At 51.1% G+C, this 22,883-nt stretch overlaps 1 protein-coding gene across 3 annotated transcripts in view; it reads right to left on the bottom strand.

The window, feature by feature from the left end:
* Window positions 1-22,883, bottom strand: part of LOC101129018 (collagen, type I, alpha 1b-like) — a 719,603-nt gene that overhangs the window by 415,948 nt on the left and 280,772 nt on the right. The window lies entirely within an intron of this gene.

The raw sequence follows: 22,883 nt of genomic DNA, 5'->3' as shown, positions 1-22,883 counted from the left end.
CCACAGCAAGGCCATGCTGGCCGCTACTTTAAAGAACCACGTGCCACTCGCAAAAGGCCTGGGACACGCTGCAGGGCCTCGGCAGAGACTGAGCACTTGTCAGCGGACAACGAGTGACAGCGTCATCAGAACGGCACGAGTTGGGGACAGGCAGGGGCACGGGGTCCAGACACTCTAGCAGGACGTTCATGCGTGGACATGGGACAGGAGCGTGTGAGCGGCTAGGCAGGTGGTCCTAACCCCAAGACAGCCCCACAGTGGCACTAATGCCTCTCCCTCAGCCCACCCTAGGGGGAGGGTCCCTCAGGACCAGCTGATGGTGTAGGACCAAGGGTGACCCCACTGTAGGGTGCCCCTGCCCCAGGGTTCCTCGTGGGGCTGGCGAGGACCTCAGTCTTCCCAGCCTGCCATTCAACAGCTCCTGTGCCCAGTTCTGCCCTCCTCTCTCCCATGCAGAGGAGAATCCCCAATAAACTTCCTACATCTCAATCTGTGTCTCAGAATCTGTATTCCTGGAACCCAGCCCTGGCAAGCCATTTAAAGAAAAGGTCCCAAAATATCACCCTTAGGAGAAAAAAAAGAGTCCGTACATCCAGAGTTAGTCAGTTTGCCTGGTACACAGAGGCACTTTTGGCCGGTCCAGGCTTCTTTCTGAAACAGCTATTTGTAAAGCCATAGAAGCCGAGGGCTGTCCAGCTGGATCCGTGCTCAGTTCAGGAGGAGGGTGTGACGGAAGGAGAACGCGTGTGGCAGTGAATCCCACATGCACCACTCACAGCCTGTCCAGCCCTGGGCACTTACTAAAGCTCTGCGTCTAGAAAATCCTCTGCAAGGTGCAGCAGGTGGTAAAGGGGAAAGGAGATGGCACACGCGGAAGCCCAGGCGGAAGAAGACGTTCGTACAAACCAGCCCCTCCCTTTCAAGGTAGTCACGTGATCATGTCCTAAAAGTGGGAAGGAGGCCAGAGGAGAGATGCATATTTGACGTATTTCAATTGTCATTTAGCTCTGCGCACCAGCTGTGAGACATTGAAGCCAGCTCAGCCTCCGTCTTAGTAGTTACCACCAAAAAGGACCAAAGTCAACAAATTCTGCTTCACGGATTATCTTTAGAAGCCCCGAGTCATTACAAGGAGAATCCACAGGGCCTTCTTCTTCATCATATGCATCAGAACAAGGCATTTTCCAGAAGATGCTCCAAGATAGAAGGGGGATGATGTCACATGAAAACACCAGCAACCATGTGTCATGTGTGACGATTCCCTGGCCGTGACCATCATCCCCAGCTGCCCATGGGGAGCTGCCTTCTGCAGCCGGGAACCCACCTGTTGGGCAGAAAGAATCCTGACGTGGCTTTTCCTTCATCCCCAACATGTGACAACCTCAACCAACCACCAACAAAGGCAATTTCAAGGCCTCAGCAAAGGCTTGGAAATCAATTATGCCGTCATCTCTGATCAGGTAGCAGGTACAGAACAGGGAAGGAAGGTGGAAAACAGGCAACCGGCCTCGCCCAGGCCGGGAAAAGTGAGCGGGAATTAGATTTCAATCAACAGCTGGATTATAGTGCCACATCCCTGACAAGATCACACAAAGCAGATTGATCCTCTCGGCGCACTTTAATTGTGGGAAAGGTTTCCCCGCCGATATCCGTGGAAGGTGGATGACAGGAAGGGGTCAGAAGGAGGCACAGGAACTGGAAGACGTCCACCAGGAGAGCCTGCCTCCTAAACACAGCCCCGGGAAAGGCGTACGTAGAGGGATTTAAAATGACCGAGGCTCCAAATTCCTCAGGACAATTTTCTGATTTTGAAAACATTTAATGATTTAAGCTTCTTATAATTTTAAGTTATGAAAAATATATAGAAAGCCTAAAAAGAAAATAACATGGAGGCTATTTTTAGACATTTGAAAATAGAAAGTGATGTTCTTATTCATAAGATGTGGTTGATCAAGATGACCAAAGTCACGAGGATGAAGCCACAATTTCTGATGGTATTGACTTGCAGCCTCAGGGCAAAATGCAGCCCCCTCTTGGGTTCCAAAACACCCCTTTTCCTGCTATCACTTGTCGGGGCCAGGACAGGGAAGGCTGCTGTGCTGGGCTAGACTGTATTCCCTTGAAATTCATGTGTTGAAGTCCTAAGCCACAACACCTAAGAATGCGACTGTATTTGGAGATCGGGTCATTACTGAGGTGATGAAGGTAAAATGATGTCATTGGGGTGGACCTTGATCCAGTTCTGAGAGGCGGGCATCCTAACGGGAGGAGATTAGGACACAGACACATGGTGGGAGACCATATGTGGACACAGAGAAGACAGCCGTCTGTAGGCACTGGGGGTCCCGCATTTGGGGCCCTACACTGGGGGATATGCACTGGGGCTCTGCATTGGGGGTTCTGCACTGGGGTCCCACATTTGGGGCCCTGCACTAGGGGTCCTATATTGGGGTTCTGCATTGGGGTCCTGCATTTGGGGTCCTGCACTGGGGTCCCACATTTGGGATTCTGCACTGTGGGTTCTGCATTTGGGTCTTACATTGGGTGTTCTGCACTGGGGGTCCCGCATTTGGGTCTCTGCACTGGGGATCCTGCATTGGGGGTCCTGCATTGGGGATTCTGCATTGGGGGTCCTGCATTGGGGGATCCTGCATTGGGGGTCCTGCATCGGGGGTCCTGCATCGGGGATCCTGCATTGGGGATCCTGCATTGGGGGTCCCGCATTGGGGGTTCTGCACTGGGAGCACCATCAACACCACAGCCTCCCTGGTCACCTCTGCACCCTCCCAAGAAGAAGCAGCAGCACAGTACTAAGAATGTGCGCCCTGGACCAAGACAAATGTGGGCTTCGCATTCAGCTCTGAGGCATATCAGGGTTCATCTTTGAGCAAGTCACTAATGTTCCCAAGTCAGGGCCTTGAAGGCATAAAGTTTTTAAACATGCATGTGAAGCATTTAGCATAGTGCCTGGCAACTCAGCAATTGCAACGTTTTAAGAAAAAGTGGACGGCATCCTGAAATAGAAAAAGGACATTTACATCAAAAAGAAGGAAAGTAGAAAAGTGTGAATTTTAGTTAATAACAAAGTATCAACAATGGTCCCTTAGTTAAGTCAAATGTATCATCCTAATGTAAGAGCTTAACAGCTTGGAAATGGTGTGGATTACACAGGAACTGACTGTAGCATCTTGGCAACTTCTCTGTAAATCTCCATGGACTTTTGAAGTGTAAGGCATCCTTTCCGGGTTGGCCCTGAGTTCCATGCCATCTCTGTTTCTCTTACCCCTGTGCTCTGGCCCAGCAGGGACTTGGTACATCTCAGCTCTACATCTCCATCACCTAAAAGAGTTCTGGGCACACAGAAGGCCCTGTTGGTTGAAGAGATATGTGTTTACAACTAATTTCTCAGCCAGAAACAAAGCCAGTCCTGTAGTTTATACACATCAGCCTCCCCATCTCACAGCCAGCCAGGAGGGAGACCTTGGAGCTGGGAGGTCGGCTGGCCAGGCTCTGGAGGCAGGGAGAGGAAGGGAGGCAGAGAGGCCTTCTGCAGGACTGGGCGGTAACAGATTTGGCTCTGGAGGGAGGGAGAGGAAGGGAGGCAGAGAGGCCTTCTGCAGTGCTGGGAGGTGGCGGATTTGGCTCTGTGGAGGAAGGGAGAGGAAGGGAGGCAGAGAGGCCTTCTGCAGGGCTGGGAGGTTGCAGGGAGGCAGAGAGGCCTTCTGCAGTGCTGGGAGGTGGCGGATTTGGCTCTGTGGAGGAAGGGAGAGGAAGGGAGGCAGAGAGGCCTTCTGCAGGGCTGGGAGGTTGCAGGGAGGCAGAGAGGCCTTCGGCGGGGCTGGGAGGTAGCGGATTTGGCTCTATGGAGGGAGGGAGAGGAAGGGAGGCAGAGAGGCCTTCTGCAGGGCTGGGAGGTGGCGGATTTGGCTCCGGACACCTGCCTTCCAGCCAGGCCCCTCAGTAACTACATGGCCTGGAACAAATCCGTGCATCTCAGCTAGACTTGATCTCTTCATCAGCGGAGACCATGAGTTCCCCTGAGACTCACTTGAGGGTACTTTCATGGGGCTTTTAGTCTAGTGCAGTTTCACCGGACTTTTAGTCTGCAGTGGTTTTCCTTGTTTGAATCTGAGATGCCTGGGGGGCTTGATAAAAACGAGGTGCCCAGGTTCTTGCCAGACATCAGGAATCAGAATCTCCAGGCAGGTACCTGGGCACCGCTATTTGGAGCAAGTTCCACAGCTGATTCAGATGCAAACGCCCCCAGCGGAGACGGAGCTGTGGAGAGAGCCCTGGCGTACCCACTCTACGACACGGGCCTGTAGACACCCCTGGCCAGAAACAGCCTTCCTTGACTAGCGGGTCCCAAACGTTAGTGTGCAGCAGCATCACCGGGGAGTTTGTGGAAATGCAGGTTCCTCGGCACCACCTCCAAGGCTCTGACTTAGCCAGTCTGAGGCAGGGGTCAGGCGTCTGCATTATGAGATGTTTCCAGGGGACCCTGACGTAGGTGGCCCATGGGCAACACTGTCAGAAAATGAGCTTGCTGGAGATTCCGGGAAAGCAGGGACATAAGCCAGGCCTGGCATGCTGCAACTCTCCGATGCACGCACACACACAGGAAGGAATGGGTGAAGCGCAAATGGATGAAATCCTCGAGGAAGTAAACCTAGTTTACTCTCCCCGAAGCACAAAGCTCCGGCCATTCCCTGCCCTGTAAAATCACATGAAGGCTGACATGGTACGAAGGTTTGCCTCTGTCGTCATTCATTATTTATGCAGCTGCAAATATTCACAGGATTTTTCACACTTCTTTCCGCTAATCGTCTTGTAATGATACTTCGCTGCACAGATGGGAACATTGAGGCCCCATGGGTGTGTCTGGGGCTTTGACAAGGACCACGGTCAGCAGCGCAGAGAGAACACAGCTCCAACAGCCCCTAAGTGCCCAGGACTCTGACCTCCCAGCACCTTGTGGCCCCCTGAAAATCTCCGTCCTTGCTCCCAATGCCACCTGCCCTCTGATGCCCAGACTGGAGGCACAGCCCTGCAGGCCTGGCTGGCTACCCTGTTTTGTTCTGTTTTCTGCAACACATTGCCCGGCAGGAGGTGTGAGACGAGGGGGACCCCGTTTCCTCCCGACAGAAGCAGTAGCTTCTGTTTTGTGTTCTGGGCCTGTAGCCACAAAGGAGGGAGAGGGCCTGGGGCTGGGCGGGCATTGCCCTGTGTTCTCCCAGGACCACTGGCAGCCATGTGGGCACCAGCAGTGGGGCAGGATGGCCCCTTCTCCTTTGGGGGCCCCTGTGGTAGAGAAGAGTCTGTGACTTCCAGAGGCAGGATTGCTGCCTGGATAATGGGGCTCCCCTCTCCTCCTGGCTTCCTGCCTTCGTTATTGGGAGAGAAAGGGAAAACCAAAACTCCCTGGGACTCAGTCCTAACCTCTGTCCTTCTAGAATGTTCTTCCATCCACTGGGGCTGATTTCTGCCTTCTGCTGTTAGTCCATTTTGTGTTGCTGTAAAGGAATACCCAAGGCTGGGTACTTGATAATTAAAAGAGGTTTATTTGGCTTACGGTTCTACAGGCTGTATAAGAAGCATGGCACCAGCATCTGCTTCTGGGGAGGCCTCAGGAAGGTTTCGCCCATGGCAGACAAGGAAAAGGAGCCGATGCCCCACATGAGAGCAAGAGAGAGCTATGGGGAGGTGCCAGGCTCTTTCAAACCCCCAGCACTTATGTGAACTATCAGAGTGAGGACTCACTCATGACCACAGAAGGACACCAAGCCCACAGAGGGACTTGCTCTGTGACCCCAACACCTCCCACTGGGCCCATCCAGCACTGAGGTGACATCACAACATGGGATTTGAAGGGGGCAAACATCCCCAACCATATCACTCTGTTCTACTTTCTCCTCTCCATGGTGTGGCGGGGGGGACGGGTGACAGAGAGCGGAGAGAGTGGAGGGAGAGCGGCCACCAGTCTGCGACTGAGGTGTTCTGAGGAGACAGAGAGCAGAGAGAGGAGAGGGAGGGCGGCCACCATTCTGTGACTGAGGTGTTCTGGGGAGACAGTGGAGAGAGGAGAGGGAGGGTGGCCACCACTCTGCGACTGAGGTGTTCTGAGGAGACAGTGGAGAGAGGAGAGGGAGGGCGGCCACCACTCTGCGACTGAGGTGTTCTGGGGAGACACTGCCTATTAGCATTCCTTAACATTCTCCTGTTACTCCTGTGTTATTTTGGTTCTTGAAGGCAGCCCCTATAAAGATAAAGCTGTGGTCTAGGCTTTTGTGGAGTTCTTTGAGCAGTTCCAGCTGAGCCTTGGGCAGCACAGGTTTGAAGGGCCCACTTGTACTGGATTTTCTCCCCTCTTTGCCGCCCCAAGACAGTGCAGGGACCCCGCTGTGCCTCCTCCTCCTCAGCCCACTCCATGTGGAGACGGCAGGAAGGAGGCCCGCAGGATGACCCACTTCCACTTAATGCATAGTATATGTATTTTCCCTTCCTTAAGATTTTTTAAATAACACTTTTCCCCTCTGGCTCACTTTGTTGTAAGAATATGATACGTAATACATACAACATAATAAATATATGGTGACCAACTGTCTACATTACTGGTAAGCCTTCCAGTCAGCAGTAGGCTATTAGTCAAGTTTTGGGGGAGTCAAAAGTTATGTGTGGATTTTTGACCCTTGTTCAAGGGTCAGCGGTGCCCAGTGACATTCTCTTGATGTTTAGAAACTGCTCAAGCTGCTTCTGCAGGCATTAGTGCCCCTAGAAGTGGAGTTTCTGTGGGACCATGGCAGACACTCAGGTGTCCAGGACTGGTTTGGTGCAGGGGGGAACCCCAGGCAGGCTGGCAGTCAGGCATTGCCAGGGGTCCCAGTGACAGTGGCTGGGAGAGGACCTGAGGACTCTAGGGCTTCTGGGAAAGCCGCATCCTCCGGGGAATAGCAGAGGACACGGTGGTCTAGCTGGTCTCCTCCCTAGGCCTCCCCCAGACCCCAGGCTGACTCCTGACGGAGCAGCCGCCCTTCCACCGGGACCACCTAGGGAATTTAGAGAGAGGCAGGGGGTGGACAGCATCTCCGGCCGAGGCTGCAGCCTGCAGCTCCTCCCACAGCCCCTCTCCTGTGAAACTGTGGCAGGCTTCTGGCATAGGCAGTGAACTGGAACTAGAGAGGTTGTGAAAGGGCCTCTGTGAGCACCTGTGCTCTGCAAGGACAGACCCAAACGTCCACAGCTTGGCATACTCCAGGAGAACATGGTGTTTGCAGCTAGCAGGTAAACCTGGCCAGTGTTCATGCTGGTTAGGGCAGCGACTGGCCCTGCACAGCCAGACAGGGGTTATGTGAAGTGTGGAAGGAACCTTACCCAATTACTTAGATGTGTAAGTGTTGGAATGTTATTTCCTCTTGGATGAAAAATGTGAAATTTTTACCCTGTCACAGAACAAAGGGAACTGTGACTTCTGTTTCACCATTTGCATAGCTGATTTCGCCTACTTTTGACAGTTCTATCATGCTTCCGACAGCGACGATGTCCCCCCTAAGGGAAGGTGAGGGGGGAATTCCCTCGCTAATCCACACGAGCTCATCCCTTCATGCAGCCTAAAGAATGAGGTTGGAAGAACGTTTGGCCTTTGGTTTGGAAAATAGCTCCATAAATCTCTAATAAGACAATTTTTTAAGATAAAACAAAAACATCCTCATAAGTCATCTGCTTCACAATGTAAAACATTCAGGATTGGGTTCCCTCACAGAACATTCTAGCATCGGCCCAGGGGTCCCAGGGAATGCTGCTGAAAGGCAACAGTGCTGAGCCACACGGCAGCACCTGACGTCCCTCTTGGGGCAGGTGTTTGTGGCCAGGCACTGCGTTATCCTGGGGACATCATGACACGCAGGGCATGGTCCCTGTTCTCACCAAGCTTGCCATCTATAGGAGAGCCAGACCACGTATGGCATCCAAGCACAGTCACACTCGGTAAAGTTCCGGAGAATCAGAGACAGGCAAGGGTGGAGGGAATCCGGAGGTCTCCTCTTTGGTCCCCACACCCTGGGGGAGTCAGCCCGAGCTCCCCTCGAGGCCGCCTCTCCAGCATTCTGCCCTTTGTTTACCTACAGCCTTTCTGTTCATCGCTCACCAGCTCTGGGCCCACCCTACTAATGAACTGAGTGCTGAGACTGGGAGGCACGCCGTGACCCCAGTCATTGCCCTCTGGGTCCAAGACTTCCCACACCCCCCTGGCTCCTGTAAGGGTTTGTCCAGGCCAGGCACAGCCAGCCAGCGTCTAAATCAAAAAGAGTGAACAACAGGGCAGGAGGCAGAAGAACGAAAGAGTCATACATCGCTTCTCCCAGGCCCCTTGCATTTTATACAATTCTGAGCAGCGTGCAAAAATCTACAGCCAAAACTAAAGGACAGGCTTTCTTGAAAGAGGAAAGGATGAAGAGTGTTCCAACATCAGGCTGCAGACTTATGCCACCTCTGTCTCCAGCGGGCAGTCTGGCAGCTCAGGGCAGCATCTCCAGCAATCAGGCTCTAAAATGAGTCATTTCAAGTTTCATCTCCTTTAGAAACAAGAAGACAATAAAGAGATGTGACCACTATTACAGAAGTCTGTCCCTTCAGGAGAAAGTTCAACATGCTACCGCACACATTTCTGCCTCTCAGTGCAGACTGCCTTCTGCAAGCTGTGGTTTTAAGTTTCATGAGATTCACACAGGTTTGTCACGGTCTAAGATCAAACCAACCATCCAAATTCTCTAAACAGCTTTCCTTGCCAAAATTTTGATGTGAGCGGAAAGCCAGCAGCTTGCTGCCTTATGCTGTTTGAGAAATGTCTGCATATGGCTGTCCAAACAGAATCAGCTCGTGCCCAGGCAGTCACATGTGCAGGCAGATGCCGCCCCCTCAGTGGCTTGAGTCTCCATTTCCCAGAGAGATGCTGTAGTAGGCCAACGTGCCCATTCATAGATGCTCTAGATGGTGACGGGCCGCTGGAGACAGGAGAGGATTTCATTTGTCCAGCTCATAACTTGCAGCCCAAATTTAATCAAATGCACAAGGACAGTGCCCCTTGAACAGGAGTGCAGAGGGTCATTCTGCTAAAATGATCACACCGTTAGATTGTAAAATGAGGTCCTTCAAAGCACTGTCATGGGCATTTTAGTGCCTCAAGAGTAAAAATACGGTACTTTCCGGAGAAAAATTATAGCTGCCATTCCCAGGTTTTCTGTGGTAATTAACCTGGGTGCCGAGGTGACAGAGGGTTCCCTAATGACTCTATTGGTTCAGAAGGCAACATTTCCCCCATCTCTCCTGACAGTATCATCGGGATGTTGTCAATGCAAACAATACCGTTATCTAGCTTCTTTTTAAGTCACCTGATTAACTGGAGAAAATAGAAACAGAGAGAAAAGAGTGTGTCCTTGCACAGAGGCGGTAATGTCACTGAAAGGCCACAGGAATGTCCTGCCTTTGCCGGCAGCCTTGGGTCTCCCCCAGGCCACTTGGAGCCTCCTCAGCCTGCAGGTGGCTGGCTGCCTGCTCAGCTCAGTCTCTGCCTGGCCACCGCCCAGGGACCCTTCCAGGCCTGGGACAGAAGCCACCTCCCCTAGGAAGCCCTGGCCAAGCTGTCCCAGGGGAAGGGCTGTTCACACGGTGCTGTGAGCTCAGGATCACACCCAGAAGTTGCCCAGGGAAAATCCCAGTGAAGCAACGGAAGGCAGGCAAGAGACCCTGGGATAGGTGTTTCTTCTGCCCACATCCAGCCTGCACTCCACGGCGGAAATGAGAGCATCTCACTGGAGCTGGGACCAGATCCTCTTACCTCAAGCAGGGCCTCTGGAGTATTTTTCTTAAAAAATGAATTCTGGACCACCACAGGGGTTAAAGTGCAGGGCATAGTAAATGCTTGTTAATGAAACAGTTGATGGTAATGGTGATGATGACTGATGTTCCTTCTGGGGCTCTGCGTGCCCGAGTTTGTGCTAAACGCTTCACCTGGACACCACTCAAGGCTTCAGCACGGCCTCCTTGGGGACCTAAGGGGGAAAGGGAATGCCAGACTCCAAGATGGAAGCCTGGGAAAAATTTGAATTTTAAATCCTAAGGATTTTTTTTTCTCATAAAATATAGGGGAGGATATTATGTTTGTAAGTGTGTGCATGTGTGTTTGCATGTAGGAGTGTGTATGTGTGTGTGTAAGCACACGTGTTTCTGTTTGTATGTGTGTGTGTGCATGTGTGTTTTTATTTACATGCATTTAACAGTGTGTGTGAGCGTATGTGTTTCTGTGTGTGTACATGTGTGTATGTGTGTGAGCATGTGTGTGTGTGCATTTGTGTGTGTGAGCATATGTGTTTCTGTGTGTGTGCATGTGTTTGTATATCTATGCATGTAGAACTATATTTGTGTGTAAGTGTATGTGTTTCTGTGTGTGTGTGTGTGTGTATGCACAAGTGTTTGTGTGTGTGCACATGCATGTAAGTATGTGCGCTATTTCTTTTGTTTCCCTGGCTTTCTGCTGCCTCAGTTTTGGAAAGGCAAGGCTAGAAGACAGCTTTTGGGAGAGTCAGGTATGCCTGCCCCAGGGCCGCCTCTGGGCTAGCCTGTGGGGGATGGGTTCTGAGCCCCTGCAGGTGCTGCTGTAGATGACCAGGCCTTGGGCGGTAGCTTTATGTAGGACCCACTTGTTCCCCAAAGTCTCCAAGCAGGGCACTGCCAGTCCAGCACATAAAACATCCCAGTGTGGCCCCGGACAATCAATACCATCTGGTCCCCTCCCTTATCCCCAGGGGCAGGCTTGAGCTGGGGGTGTACAAGGTTTGAAAAGCAAACTGTTCTTCTGAACCCTCTGGGCTCATTATTCAATAGAACAGTGGTAACATAATGCATTTTCATTTACTTAGCCTTAAATATATGTAAATTAAAGGGTTTTCTTTTATTAAAAATAACACTGAAACTTACCACTGATGTGTTTTTGTTATTCTAAAAAGAAGCAGTACTAGAGGAAGGAGGCTCTAATGACATTTCACATTCAGATTTGTGTCTTGCTGGAGAAAGAGGGGCCTCCCGCCCCAGGGCTGAGCGCCCGCATAAAGCCCTGCCCAACAGCGCTGCCATCGGTGACTTTCATCCGAATGCATTCTCATTGTCTTAAGTTGTGATGGAGGCAACGGCGGGAATGGTGCACCATGGTTGGAAGCCTAATTGTAGCCAAGAAAGAAAAATAAATTGCTACTCTCCCCTAGGGGTCGTGGATTATTGGAGAAGCAGTGTTCAGTGTGGGGGAGGGGGTGGTGCCCAAACTTCATTGCTTCAGGATCGCAGCAGCCTCCCCAGTGTCTTCTGGAAGAAAGGAGTGGATTCTAAGGGGAGCCCAGCGCCCCGTTCCAGAGACTCACAAAGCCCCTCTGCCAGCCTCCCTCGCTGAGTCTTTCCAATTCATCCCACACTCCTCCACCTGGCAATTCTTGCTCATACTCCCTCTGCGAACATCTTGGCATCCAGGCCCCTTTGCCCACCCACCAAGGCCCTCCAAACCTGACCCCACACCATTTCTTAGGAAACTCCTGCTCCCTTTCAATAAGACTCCTTCATTCTAGGCACCTGAGACCAGGCTGAGCACTCTGGATTTGTGTGCTGAGGCTGCTGTGAGGAACTACTGCAAACTGGGTGGCTTAAAGTAGCAAATATTTAGAATCCCACAGTTCTGGAAGCCAGAGTCTGAAGTCAAGGTGCTGGCAGAGCCAGGCTGTCTCCAGAGCCTCACAGCTCCATAGTCCATGATATTTTCTGGCTTGCAGCTAAAAAAACCCCATTCTGCCTCCATCATCACATGCTGTCTTCCTTCCATGCATCTCTCCCGCCTCTTTATAAGGACACCAAGATCCAGCACTGTACGGAGGCTTCTCAGATAAATTCACTTTCTGTGGGCCCCCTCTTTCTGAACTGCGCTAACTCTTGCAGCTCTCACTCCTGTAAGGTTCAGGAATAAGTCTTGTGAGGCCCACTGCCAATGAATAACCCCTACATTGTTGCTGAGTTTCTTAGAAGAAACTGTCACATCTTCAGTTAGATCACAGCTCTTCAGAGATCATAGCTCTACATAGATCATAGGTCTTCATGGATCATAGCTCTACATAGACCATAGCCCTTCATGGATCATAGCTCTACATAGATCATAGCCCTTCATGGATCATAGCTCTACATAGATCACAGGTCTTCATGGATCATAGCTCTACATAGACCATAGCCCTTCATGGATCATAGCTCTACATAGATCATAGCCCTTCATGGATCATAGCTCTGCATAGACCATAGCCCTTCATGGATCATAGTTCCACATAGATCATAGCCATTCATGGATCACAGCTCTATGTAGACCATAGCCCTTCATGGATCATAGTTCTACACAGACCATAGCCCTTCATGGATCATAGCTCTACATAGATCATAGCCTTTCATGGATCACAGCTCTACATAGACCATAGCCCTTCATGGATCACAGCTCTATGTAGACCATAGCCCTTCATGGGTCATAGCTCTACATAGATCATAGCCCTTCATAGATCATAGCTCTACATAGATCATAGCCTTTCATGGATCATAGCTCTTACATAGACCATAGCCCTTCATGGATCACAGCTCTATGTAGACCATAGCCCTTCATGGATCATAGCTCTGCATAGACCATAGCCCTTCATGGATCATAGCTCTACATAGATCTAGCCTTTCATGGATCATAGCTCTTACATAGACCATAGCCCTTCATGGATCATAGCTCTGCATAGACCATAGCCCTTCATGGATCATAGCTCTACATAGATCACAGGTCTTCATGGATCATAGCTCTACATAGACCATAGCCCTTCATGGATCATAGCTCTACATAGACCATAGCCCTTCATGGATCATAGCTCTACATAGACCATAGTCCTTCATGGATCAGAGTTCTACATAGATCATAGGTCTTCAGAGATCATAGCTCTACATAGACCATAGCCCTTCATGGATCATAGTTCTACATAGATCATAGCCCTTCATGGATGATAGCCCTTCATGGATCACGGCTCTTCAGAGGTCATAGCTCTACATACATCATAGGTCTTCATGGATCACGGCTCTTCAGAGGTCATAGCTCTTCATGGATCATAGCTCTTCAGAGATCATAGCTCTTCATGTATCACGGCTCCTCATGGATCATAGTTCTTCATAGATCATAGTTCTTCAGAGATCATGGCTTTTCATAGGTCATAACTCTATATAGACCATAGCTCTTCACAGATCATGGCTCTTCATGGATCACAGCTCTTCATAGATCACAGTTCTTCAGAGATCATGGCTTTTCATAGGTCATAACTCTACATAGATCATAGCTCTTCATGGATCATGGCTCTTCAGAGATCACAGCTCTTCATGGATCATGGCTCTTCAGAGGTCATAGCTCTTCATGGATCATAGCTCTTCAGAGATCATAGCTCTTCATGTATCACGGCTCCTCATGGATCATAGTTCTTCATAGATCATAGTTCTTCAGAGATCATGGCTTTTCATAGGTCATAACTCTATATAGACCATAGCTCTTCACGGATCATGGCTCTTCATGGATCACAGCTCTTCATAGATCACAGTTCTTCAGAGATCATGGCTTTTCATAGGTCATAACTCTACATAGATCATAGCTCTTCATGGATCATGGCTCTTCAGAGATCACAGCTCTTCATGGATCATGGCTCTTCAGAGGTCATAGCTCTTCATGGATCATAGCTCTTCAGAGATCATAGCTCTTCATGTATCACGGCTCCTCATGGATCATAGTTCTTCATAGATCATAGTTCTTCAGAGATCATGGCTTTTCATAGGTCATAACTCTATATAGACCATAGCTCTTCATGGATCATGGCTCTTCATGGATCACAGCTCTTCATAGATCACAGTTCTTCAGAGATCATGGCTTTTCATAGGTCATAACTCTACATAGATCATAGCTCTTCATGGATCATGGCTCTTCAGAGGTCATAGCTCTACATAGATCATAGGTCTTCATGGATCATGGCTCTTCAAGGATCATAGCTCTACATAGATCATAGCTCTTCATAGATCATAGTTCTTCAGAGATCATGGCTCTTCATAGGTCATAACTCTACATAGATCATAGCTCTTCATGGATCACGGCTCTTCATGGATCATAGCTCTTTAGATATCGTAGCTCTTCATGGGTGATAACTCTTCATAAATCCTGGCTCTTCATGGATGATAGCTATTCATAGATCATGCCTCTTCATGGATCATAGCTCTTTATGGATCATGGCTCTTCATGGATCATGGCTCTTCCTGGATCATACCTCTATGTGTCTTACTTTTCTGTCTTCACTCTGGCATCATGCAAAGGTCCACAGTAATTAGGAGAAATTTAGAGGGACGAGGGGGTTCCTATATTTTAGTGCCATCCCAATCAGAGACTGTAGGACAAACTCAGGATGTTGCCTCTTGAGTTCAAAATAATCTCAGATGATCAAAAATCATCTCCAACCCCCCACATCATCTTGCCAATGAAGCAGCAAGCTCTGTGTATATGATGGGCCCAGAGGTGTCTGCATCCTTGGACCTTCACGGCTCTTGGTGCCTGCCTCTTGTCAGAGAGGGTGTCCGAGGAGACAAGAGCAGAGAGCAGTGTCATTCCCACCTACAGGGCTCTCTAGCACCTCAGCGGCATTGCAGCCACCTCTCCCTGGCCTTGAGCTCAGTGACAGGGGTGGCCACCGGGCGGCCCTCTTGACAGGTTGGTGGGTGAGAGGTCACTGCCCCACAACACTATAGCTACTGTCAGATCCTGCCGTGACTTTCCAACCACAAAGCCACTCAACATCCACAGCTGTGACTCTTCCATTCCAGAACTGGCTGCAGATCCCGCTCAGACCCCAAGACACTGTGCTATTTCTTTCAGGATTGCATGTTTCTGGAGTCACTGATTCAGGGATGACCTTGGGGTCAGTCGTCTCAGGAATGCGTACATCTCTGCCACAGCCTTATATGCCTTGAGTTCTGGCTTGGCCAAAGAGAACCGCAAAAGAGATTCCGCAGTGGTTATGTTGCCTCTGACAGTGGAGAGAGGCACTGCACTGTAAGCTACGCCCTCTGGGGTCTTTTCCCAAGCAGAGTACCCTATAGGGAGCTGAGGCGGCTGAACAAAGAGGAACAGGCCTGATCCTGAGGGCCAGGGAGACCCCAAGAGACCCCATGCACTTATTCTGTCCTCTCCCACACACCAACTGTGGAAAGGCCGATTTTTTTTTTTTTTTGACGGAGTCTCGCTTTGTCACCTAGGCTGGTGTGCAGTGGCATGATCTCGGCTCACTGCAAGCACTGCAAGCGTGAACTCCGGGGTTCACGCCATTCTTCTGCCTCAGTCTCCCGAGTAGCTGAGACTACAGGCACTTGCTACCATGCTCAAAAAGACCGATTTTCATGCCTTAAGCAATACATTGAAGATCAGGGCTGGACCATACAATCAGGTTGAGAACCAGCGTGGGCCTAAGCAGCTTCCTGCCCCATAGGATCAAGATGGTGAAGTGAGCAGTTCTGACACTTCCTGAAACACCTGCCCTGTGCGTTCCAGCCCTGGTTCCTAATCTGTGGGAAGTGCCGACAGGGAAACACCCCAGCTCCGGTAAGAAGTGTGGCTTCGTGGAGCCGGGCAGCCCGGGCAAACAGCACTCCAGCTGGCTCCTTCCTACCGACTCCTCTCCATGCTTCGATTTGTTGTGTGTGCTAGGGACTATCTCACAATGAGATTTGGAAGATAAAGAATGATGGATAAAAATGAGAAAGATTGCTAGGGACACATCCAGCATCTGCCCGCCCCACCAACGATGCTCCATGCGCGGGCCTCACCCTAATCTTTGATTCGCCATATGCTTTATAAGAATTGGATTCCTAGGTTATTTGGTATAATGTGTATGTGTGTCTCTCAGTGGTGAGAACTGAAGGAAACAGCGTGGGCTCTAATGCCTCCGCTCACACCTGTGGTCCCGGCGGGTGAGTCCACTCCAGGAACAAATCTCCAAGCGCTCCCTTCCCAGGTAGAGCCTGTGCCTGTGCCACTCGCTGCTGCTCCAACTCCAGCCCCCAGCCAGTCCATCCTAGATCTGCCGGTGCTGAGCTGGGACCCTCTCTCCTGCCATGTTTCTTCCAACCTAAGGGAAAAAAAGGTGGCAGCTGCCGGACAGGCTGGTGGGAGTGCAGGTGGAGGTCTGGAGGAGGGAGAGGCCGGCACTGAGAGGAAGCAGAGGGACGAGGTGACAGAGAGGGCATTTGGGGCAGGAGACAGGGTCAGAGCCGGAGGAGACAGCCAGCAGAGACTGTGAGCAGGGCAGGCCATGCATGGACAGGGCGACAGTGGGCAAAGCAACAGCCCAACGTCACCATCGCCATGTGCAAGCATCTCGGGTGCTTCCACCCTTTCTGACTCTGCCCTTCGTGGAGCCCGTGTGAGAGCTCTTCAGCTCCAGATGAATGGCCATCAGCACGAGGACGAGAAGTGCACCTGCTGTGAAGGTGGTGCTTGGACACCGGGCGCGACGCCCAGGTCCCTCCCCCAGGACCAACACCCTCAGGCCCTGCTCAGGGAGGGCCAGTGCGGGGCTGCCTTCATTCCAGGTTGAGCAGTGACCTCCCAACTTCCATGTCCACCTGCAGCCTCAGAATGGGACCTTGGAGACAGGGTCTTTGCAGATGTGACCAGCTCAGTTAGGAGAAGGTCACACAGGAGTGGGGCAGGAGGAGGCCATGTAAGGGCACAGATGCAGTGAGAGGACTGCAGGGAAGAAGGCAGAGCCTGGAGCGAGCAGCTCCCAGAAAAGGAACCCCAGAGATGTCAGGCAGGACAAGGAGGGGACCCCCCAGGGACGCCAGAGAGCCCCTGTCCCTGCCCACACTTTGATCTCAGATTCTAGGCCCCCAGAACGATGAAGGAATAAATTTCTGCTGTTTCAGGCCACCTGGTTTGCAGTATTTTGCGACAGCAGCCCCCGGACATAAATACATCCTCCGAAGGTTACCTCTCTCCCTGCTGGCCCTTCCGTGGCCTCATTCTGAGGCACCCCTGGGGGGCCTTCCCGCTGCCAGAGCTCCCCAGACTACCCATCACACCCACATTGCAGCGAACCTACATCTCAGAACCCAAAACAGATCACAGTAACTGGGGGTGGCAGGAAGAAGGAGGGCTTTCTTCACTTTATAAGAAGTTATATTACTGTGACTTTGCTGTGTCTGTGATCAAGACGTCCCAGAAGAGCTTTCGTCCTTGCTTTGACTGACACAGGCACACACACAGGCCCACATACACAAGCACATGTGCACGCACAGACCAGCCCGGTGCCATCACTGTCATGGTCACAGGTTGGTCAGTGAAGGGATGACGCCCAGGCAGGTGCTGGCTTTTTAGATAAAATTCTTGATGCTGCCGGAGTCTTCAAACTCCTTCTCTGCTCTACCAAACTGCTAAACTGGTAGCAAAGTTGGGTGACTGGTGCCGCCTAGCCTATTGTTTCCCTGGCCACTTTGTAGTGGAATTGTCAGCACATCCGAAGATGGAAGGGTTTGACTCTCGACGACTGGGCGCTCCTTCCAAGCACGGGCGAGGGTGACCTCCCTGCAGGATGATGGCTGCTGGCCGTGCTGGCTGGGCCCCACCAGGCATGGCTGCCACGCTGCCTGGGCCACTGCAATCAAGCAGACTGGTTGTTGAGCCACAGTGGATGGGAACATTTTTAATGATTTAATGAGATCTACAGCAGCCAAACATTATCTCTTAAGCAGGTCCCTACCCAGAGCTGAGAGCAAGACTGAAGTTATCCCCCAGGCAGAAGGAGTTGTTATCAAGCTTCAGTCACCAGAGAACAGCACGACGGTGACCAGGGGACACAGCCTGTCACCAGAGAACAGCACGACGGTGACCAGGGGACACAGCCTGTCACCAGAGAACAGCACGACGGTGACCAGGGGCCACAGCCTCGCTGTCACCAGAGAACAGGACGACGGTGACCAGGGGACACAGCCTCACTGTCACCAGAGAACAGCACGACGGTGACCAGGGGCCACAGCCTCACTGTCACCAGAGAACAGCACGACGGTGACCAGGGGCCACAGCCTCACTGTCACCAGAGAACAGCACGACGGTGACCAGGGGCCACAGCCTCACTGTCACCAGAGAACAGCACGACGGTGACCAGGGGCCACAGCCTCACTGTCACCAGAGAACAGCACGACGGTGACCAGGGGCCACAGCCTCACTGTCACCAGAGAACAGCACGACGGTGACCAGCGGACACAGCCTCGCTGTCACCAGAGAACAGCACGACGGTGACCAGCGGACACAGCCTCACTGTGGATCGCTCCTGGGGGGCCTGTGGCTTCCCAGGCTGATTTTCCACACGTGTTCACCTCCAACGGATAAAAGCATGACCCCAGAATGCGTTTCTGGATTTCGTTTGTGACTCAGTTGATTCCAAGCAGAATCTTCCAGTGGATGGACACAGACTGTCACCCGGCCCACTGGGGAGAGCCACACACTCACCGGAAACCCACGGCCAACAAGCCGCATGGAAAGCTTTCTCATCCAAGTGTCAGAAATTTCTAGAATCCATTAATAAGTGTGGTATTAGGAGGATTCTGTCCAGACGAGGATGCGGAAAACTGTTAAAGGGGAAGCCAGAAGAGGAAAAAGCCACAAAGCCTGAGGTAAAGTCATTAAGTGGCAGCTGAGAGGCCCTGGAGCAGAGAATGCCACTGACTTTCGTGGCTAAGCAGAACCTGGTCCTGTGGAAAGAACAAGGTCTGAAGCACAGCCCAGCTGAAGGTGTTTGGCCTCAACAGATCCAAGAAGGAGATGATTTTGTTCTACAAATTATTTTCTTTTTTTGTTGGTGAGATGGAGTCGCGCTCTGTCACCCAGGCTGGAGTGCAATGGTGCAATCTTGGCTTACTGCAACCTCTGCTTCCCAGGTTCAAGTGATTCTCCTGCCTCAGCCTCCCAAGCAGCTGGGATTACAGGTGCCCACCATCATGCCTAACTAATTTTTGTATTTTTATAGAGATAGGATTTCGCCATATTGGTCAGGCTGGTCTAGAACTCCTGACCTCAGGTGATCCACCTGCCTTGGCCTAACAAAGTGCTGGGATTACAGGTGTAAGCCACTGTTCCCGGCCTACAAATTATCTTCTAGACCCCCAGAGACAAGGAATGACCAGATGACTGAACACCTCTATGGCCATATTTTTTCTGGACACCTAAGGTCTCAAGTTTGACACGTTACCAGACCTGAGAAATGGACAACACCCATCAGTCCGAGCCTTTTAAGAAGTTGAAGCAACTCTCCTCTCAATTCCCGTGTTGCCAAAAGATGGCCAGTTGACCAAAACTAGTAAAATATCATAGCAAAACCCAGATCTATAACTCTTTGTAATCCTTCACGGAGACCCAGGAGACCTGTGAAAGGACCGCTTACTCCTTTCTTGAAACAGCATCTTTTGGGATTGCAGGGCCTCGAATCCTTCTCTTAAGGATCCTACCACAAAACAAACAGCCATTTTTCCTTTAGAACTTCTTATTAAGGCAGAGAGGAGAAAAACAACCAAATGTGAAAGTCAATCAGTTCTATCGCCAAAGATAGAGTCTTACGATGTGAAGAGAGAACGTTGTTTAATTATCATAAACTACAAACTTCTGTTGTCCCACAAACTGCCTTAATTCAGCCACATTTGCGCTCGGTCAGCATCCTCAGCATCCCCTCCAAGTCTGGGCTTGGGAATGAGAAGGAACGCAGAGCAGAGAAAGCAAATATCTAGAACCAGACGTTGGTCACCAGGCAAGAAACGTTTCTACAGGGGACGGCCCTTGGTTCCTGTTAGGGCGCAAGGGACCTGAGTGTACCCGATGTCCCTACATGGTTCGGTATGGCTGCCTGCGCACTGTCGGTGTGTGCCCAGCCTCGTCACTCTTTTTTAAGCAAGAGAAATGCACTCATGACAAGATTCTCGAGGAAGCGTTCTAACCCTGTGCAGAGTAACGCTGTGCAGTGTGGGAGTGTTCAGGCCTCCTGAGCGCCCTGATCCCGGCAGGCTCTCTCAGGTACCTGTGAGCATTTGCTTGTGTGCCTTTCAACCTGGCTTGTTTGGTAAAATTTCCAAAAAGGCACCCATGGACAGGACAGCAGGCCAGGCTGCAGGGCAGCGTCAGGGATGAGGGTGAGAAAACATGAACCTGGGCTCCCATGGTCCCAGGGGCTGCAGAAACCCTCCTCTGCCCTGGGTAGCCGGCTGCCTTCTTCCACACAGCAACCGAGCTCCCACCTGTGTTGCTTCAGAAGGGGCCTGCTGGCTGTCACTTCCACATTCCCGTGGGGAGCCCACGTGCTCTGCACGGACATCCCATCAGAAGCAGACACTTCCCATGCCTTTTTTGTGAATCAGTTCTTTGGCTGAAGGAGGAAAAACCCCATAAATATGAATAACCTTCTCCCTTCACACTTAAAATTGCTGCATGTTGCCTTGAGGGTTCAAAGGGCTGTACTTTGCCACATTTGGGCTCCATGGCAGAGCACGTGAGGCACGTAGCAATGGGCCGCAATCGCATGGTGAAGCCGCGGCCCGCATCCCAGCCCCGGCCACTTCTCAGCATGTTGAGGAGGTGCAGGGCAGCCCTGCTCACACAAACATGGCCACGTGACGCGAACACACCACCCCGATGAAGTCCAAGTTAGAACCGAACCCCCCCGCCCCCCAACCCAGTGTTGTCCTGACTTCAACACTCTGCCCCTCCTGTGGCCCAAATGCCCTCCGGGGCCACTGGGCAGGGGCTGGCCAGCCCACCCGCCTCAGGGAGCATCGAGCGCAGCCAGGATCCTGCCTGCCACATGGAACAGGCTGCCGAGTCACCAAGGAGAACAGGTCCGAGTAGGAGGATCCCACGAGCAGTTTGGCAAGCCCTTTGCCGGCCTTACGTGTGTGCCTCATTCCCAGCGTAACACATAAATCCCACCTCTGGGAAGATGTCTAGGGCCCCACGGTACAGGACGTGGCACTGTTGGGGTGTGGCAGAGTGATAACACCCGGCTGACTACACGGGAATACAATGTGAGTGTTGCGGTGTGTGCAGAAAAGGGGTCGTGACATAGCACTTCAGGAGGGCAGTGCATCCCCTGGTAAACTGAGGCACAGGAAGCTGCTGCCTGTGGTGTAGTCTGGCAGCACTGTGAGCGCCTGGCCCTCTGTTTACTTGTCTGCACCTGAGTGTGGCTGCCTGGTGAGCCCTGCCACCGTCCCCCGAAAAAAAGGACTCTATCCAACAGACAGGCTCATGCCCTGGGAAAATAACCAATCCGCACCGAGTCAAAGGCTGGACGGCAGCTTCCCGCCCTGCTGTTCTCCCCTGTGCTGCCCGCCGTGGACGGGGCAGGGATGATGCTTCTGCTTATGATTATTGTTTTGAACCTGCCACTGAATCGTTCTGAGTTTTCACCCAGCGGCAAATGTCCCTCGTTCAGAGACAGTGTTCAGCTGAGGCCGCTGAGAAAGGGAGGGTGTTGTTTTTGTGAATGACTCATTAGCACCTCTAGTGACTGGCAAGGCCTTCTTGGAGCAAAGGAGACTCACAGGAGAGAAATCGCCCCTGTGTCCTTTTCAGGGAAGGGGAAGAAAGGAAACAAGTTGCACTGACAAACGCGGGTTCCTTTTCCCTGCAGTCCCGCTGGAGGGGACATGAAGCCCCACACCTGTCTCAGTTTGTAAATTGAAAATATATTGGTCCTATTGCTGCTGATTTTCTCTTTTCTTTTTCTTCTTTTCTTTACTTTCTTTTTTTTTTTTTTTTGAATGGGTGGGAATCATTCCACTTTGCCATGAGGAATGCTGAAGAAATGAATAATTAAAAATGAAAAAAGAAAGTCTTTTCAAGGCTGTTTACTTGGGTGACACAAATGTTTCTTTCTCCTCGTAGGGCCCACCCACAGAAAGGAGCCGAACAATGCCGCACGGGGCTTTGCCGGCCAGGCCTCGAGAGCCCAACGTCGCAGAGCCCTGCTGGGCCCTTTCAGCTGACGCCGCGCCTGACGGGCCAGCCCAGACGCCGGCCTGCCCGCTGCTAATTACGAGGGCATTGTTGCTCGAGTGCTTTCTGTGTTTACATAGTTGGACAAGTCTCCCTTAATTGTCCAAAAAAAAAAAAAAAAAGGAAAAAGAAAAAGAAAATTACTAATATTTCAGAAAAAGGGCAGGCTGATCGGGGAGAAAGGATTTACCCTTCACATGTATCAATATTGAGCACAAAAACCAGAGCTCTTCTTTGATAGCCCCCTCGGCCTTGGGCGAACTTGGACAGACTCCTCCACGAACTTCCAGAGCAGGTGCCCAAAGGCTTTTGCGATCTGCAGACACGCAGATGAGTGTCAGTAGCTTGCGGCTCTGGTTACAGAGGGTTTAAGTTATCCTAGCAAGTAAATAACCAAAGTTACATCATTTTAATCAACATTCATCATTTTAATTGCCTGAATCTCCACCAGAACAAAGTAACGCTATAGTTTTATGGTATTTGATTAATGAGGGCAGGAAAATTGAAGTTTTTGCAATAAAACTAAAAAAAAAAAAAATCAACAGACTTTTATCGTTTTTTCCCTTGTGATTTTAATTTAATGGCTCGTGTTTTCATTACTGCAGAGGCTGTGCACTTCGGCGTGCAATTATGTCCCATCTGTGAAGCTCTGTGTTACTGTGTTATTACAGTTTATTCCAGCAGCTTTTCAATCACTTTTGAGTTGGGCTTTACAAGTATTCTTGCAGCAGGTGGGCTTCCTGGCACGGGCCCAGGAACACACAAAGCG

The sequence above is a fragment of the Gorilla gorilla genome, chromosome 14 (assembly GCF_029281585.2).
Source record: "Gorilla gorilla gorilla isolate KB3781 chromosome 14, NHGRI_mGorGor1-v2.1_pri, whole genome shotgun sequence".
Lineage (NCBI taxonomy): Eukaryota > Metazoa > Chordata > Mammalia > Primates > Hominidae > Gorilla > Gorilla gorilla.
This window is presented reverse-complemented; position numbering and strand designations above follow the sequence as displayed.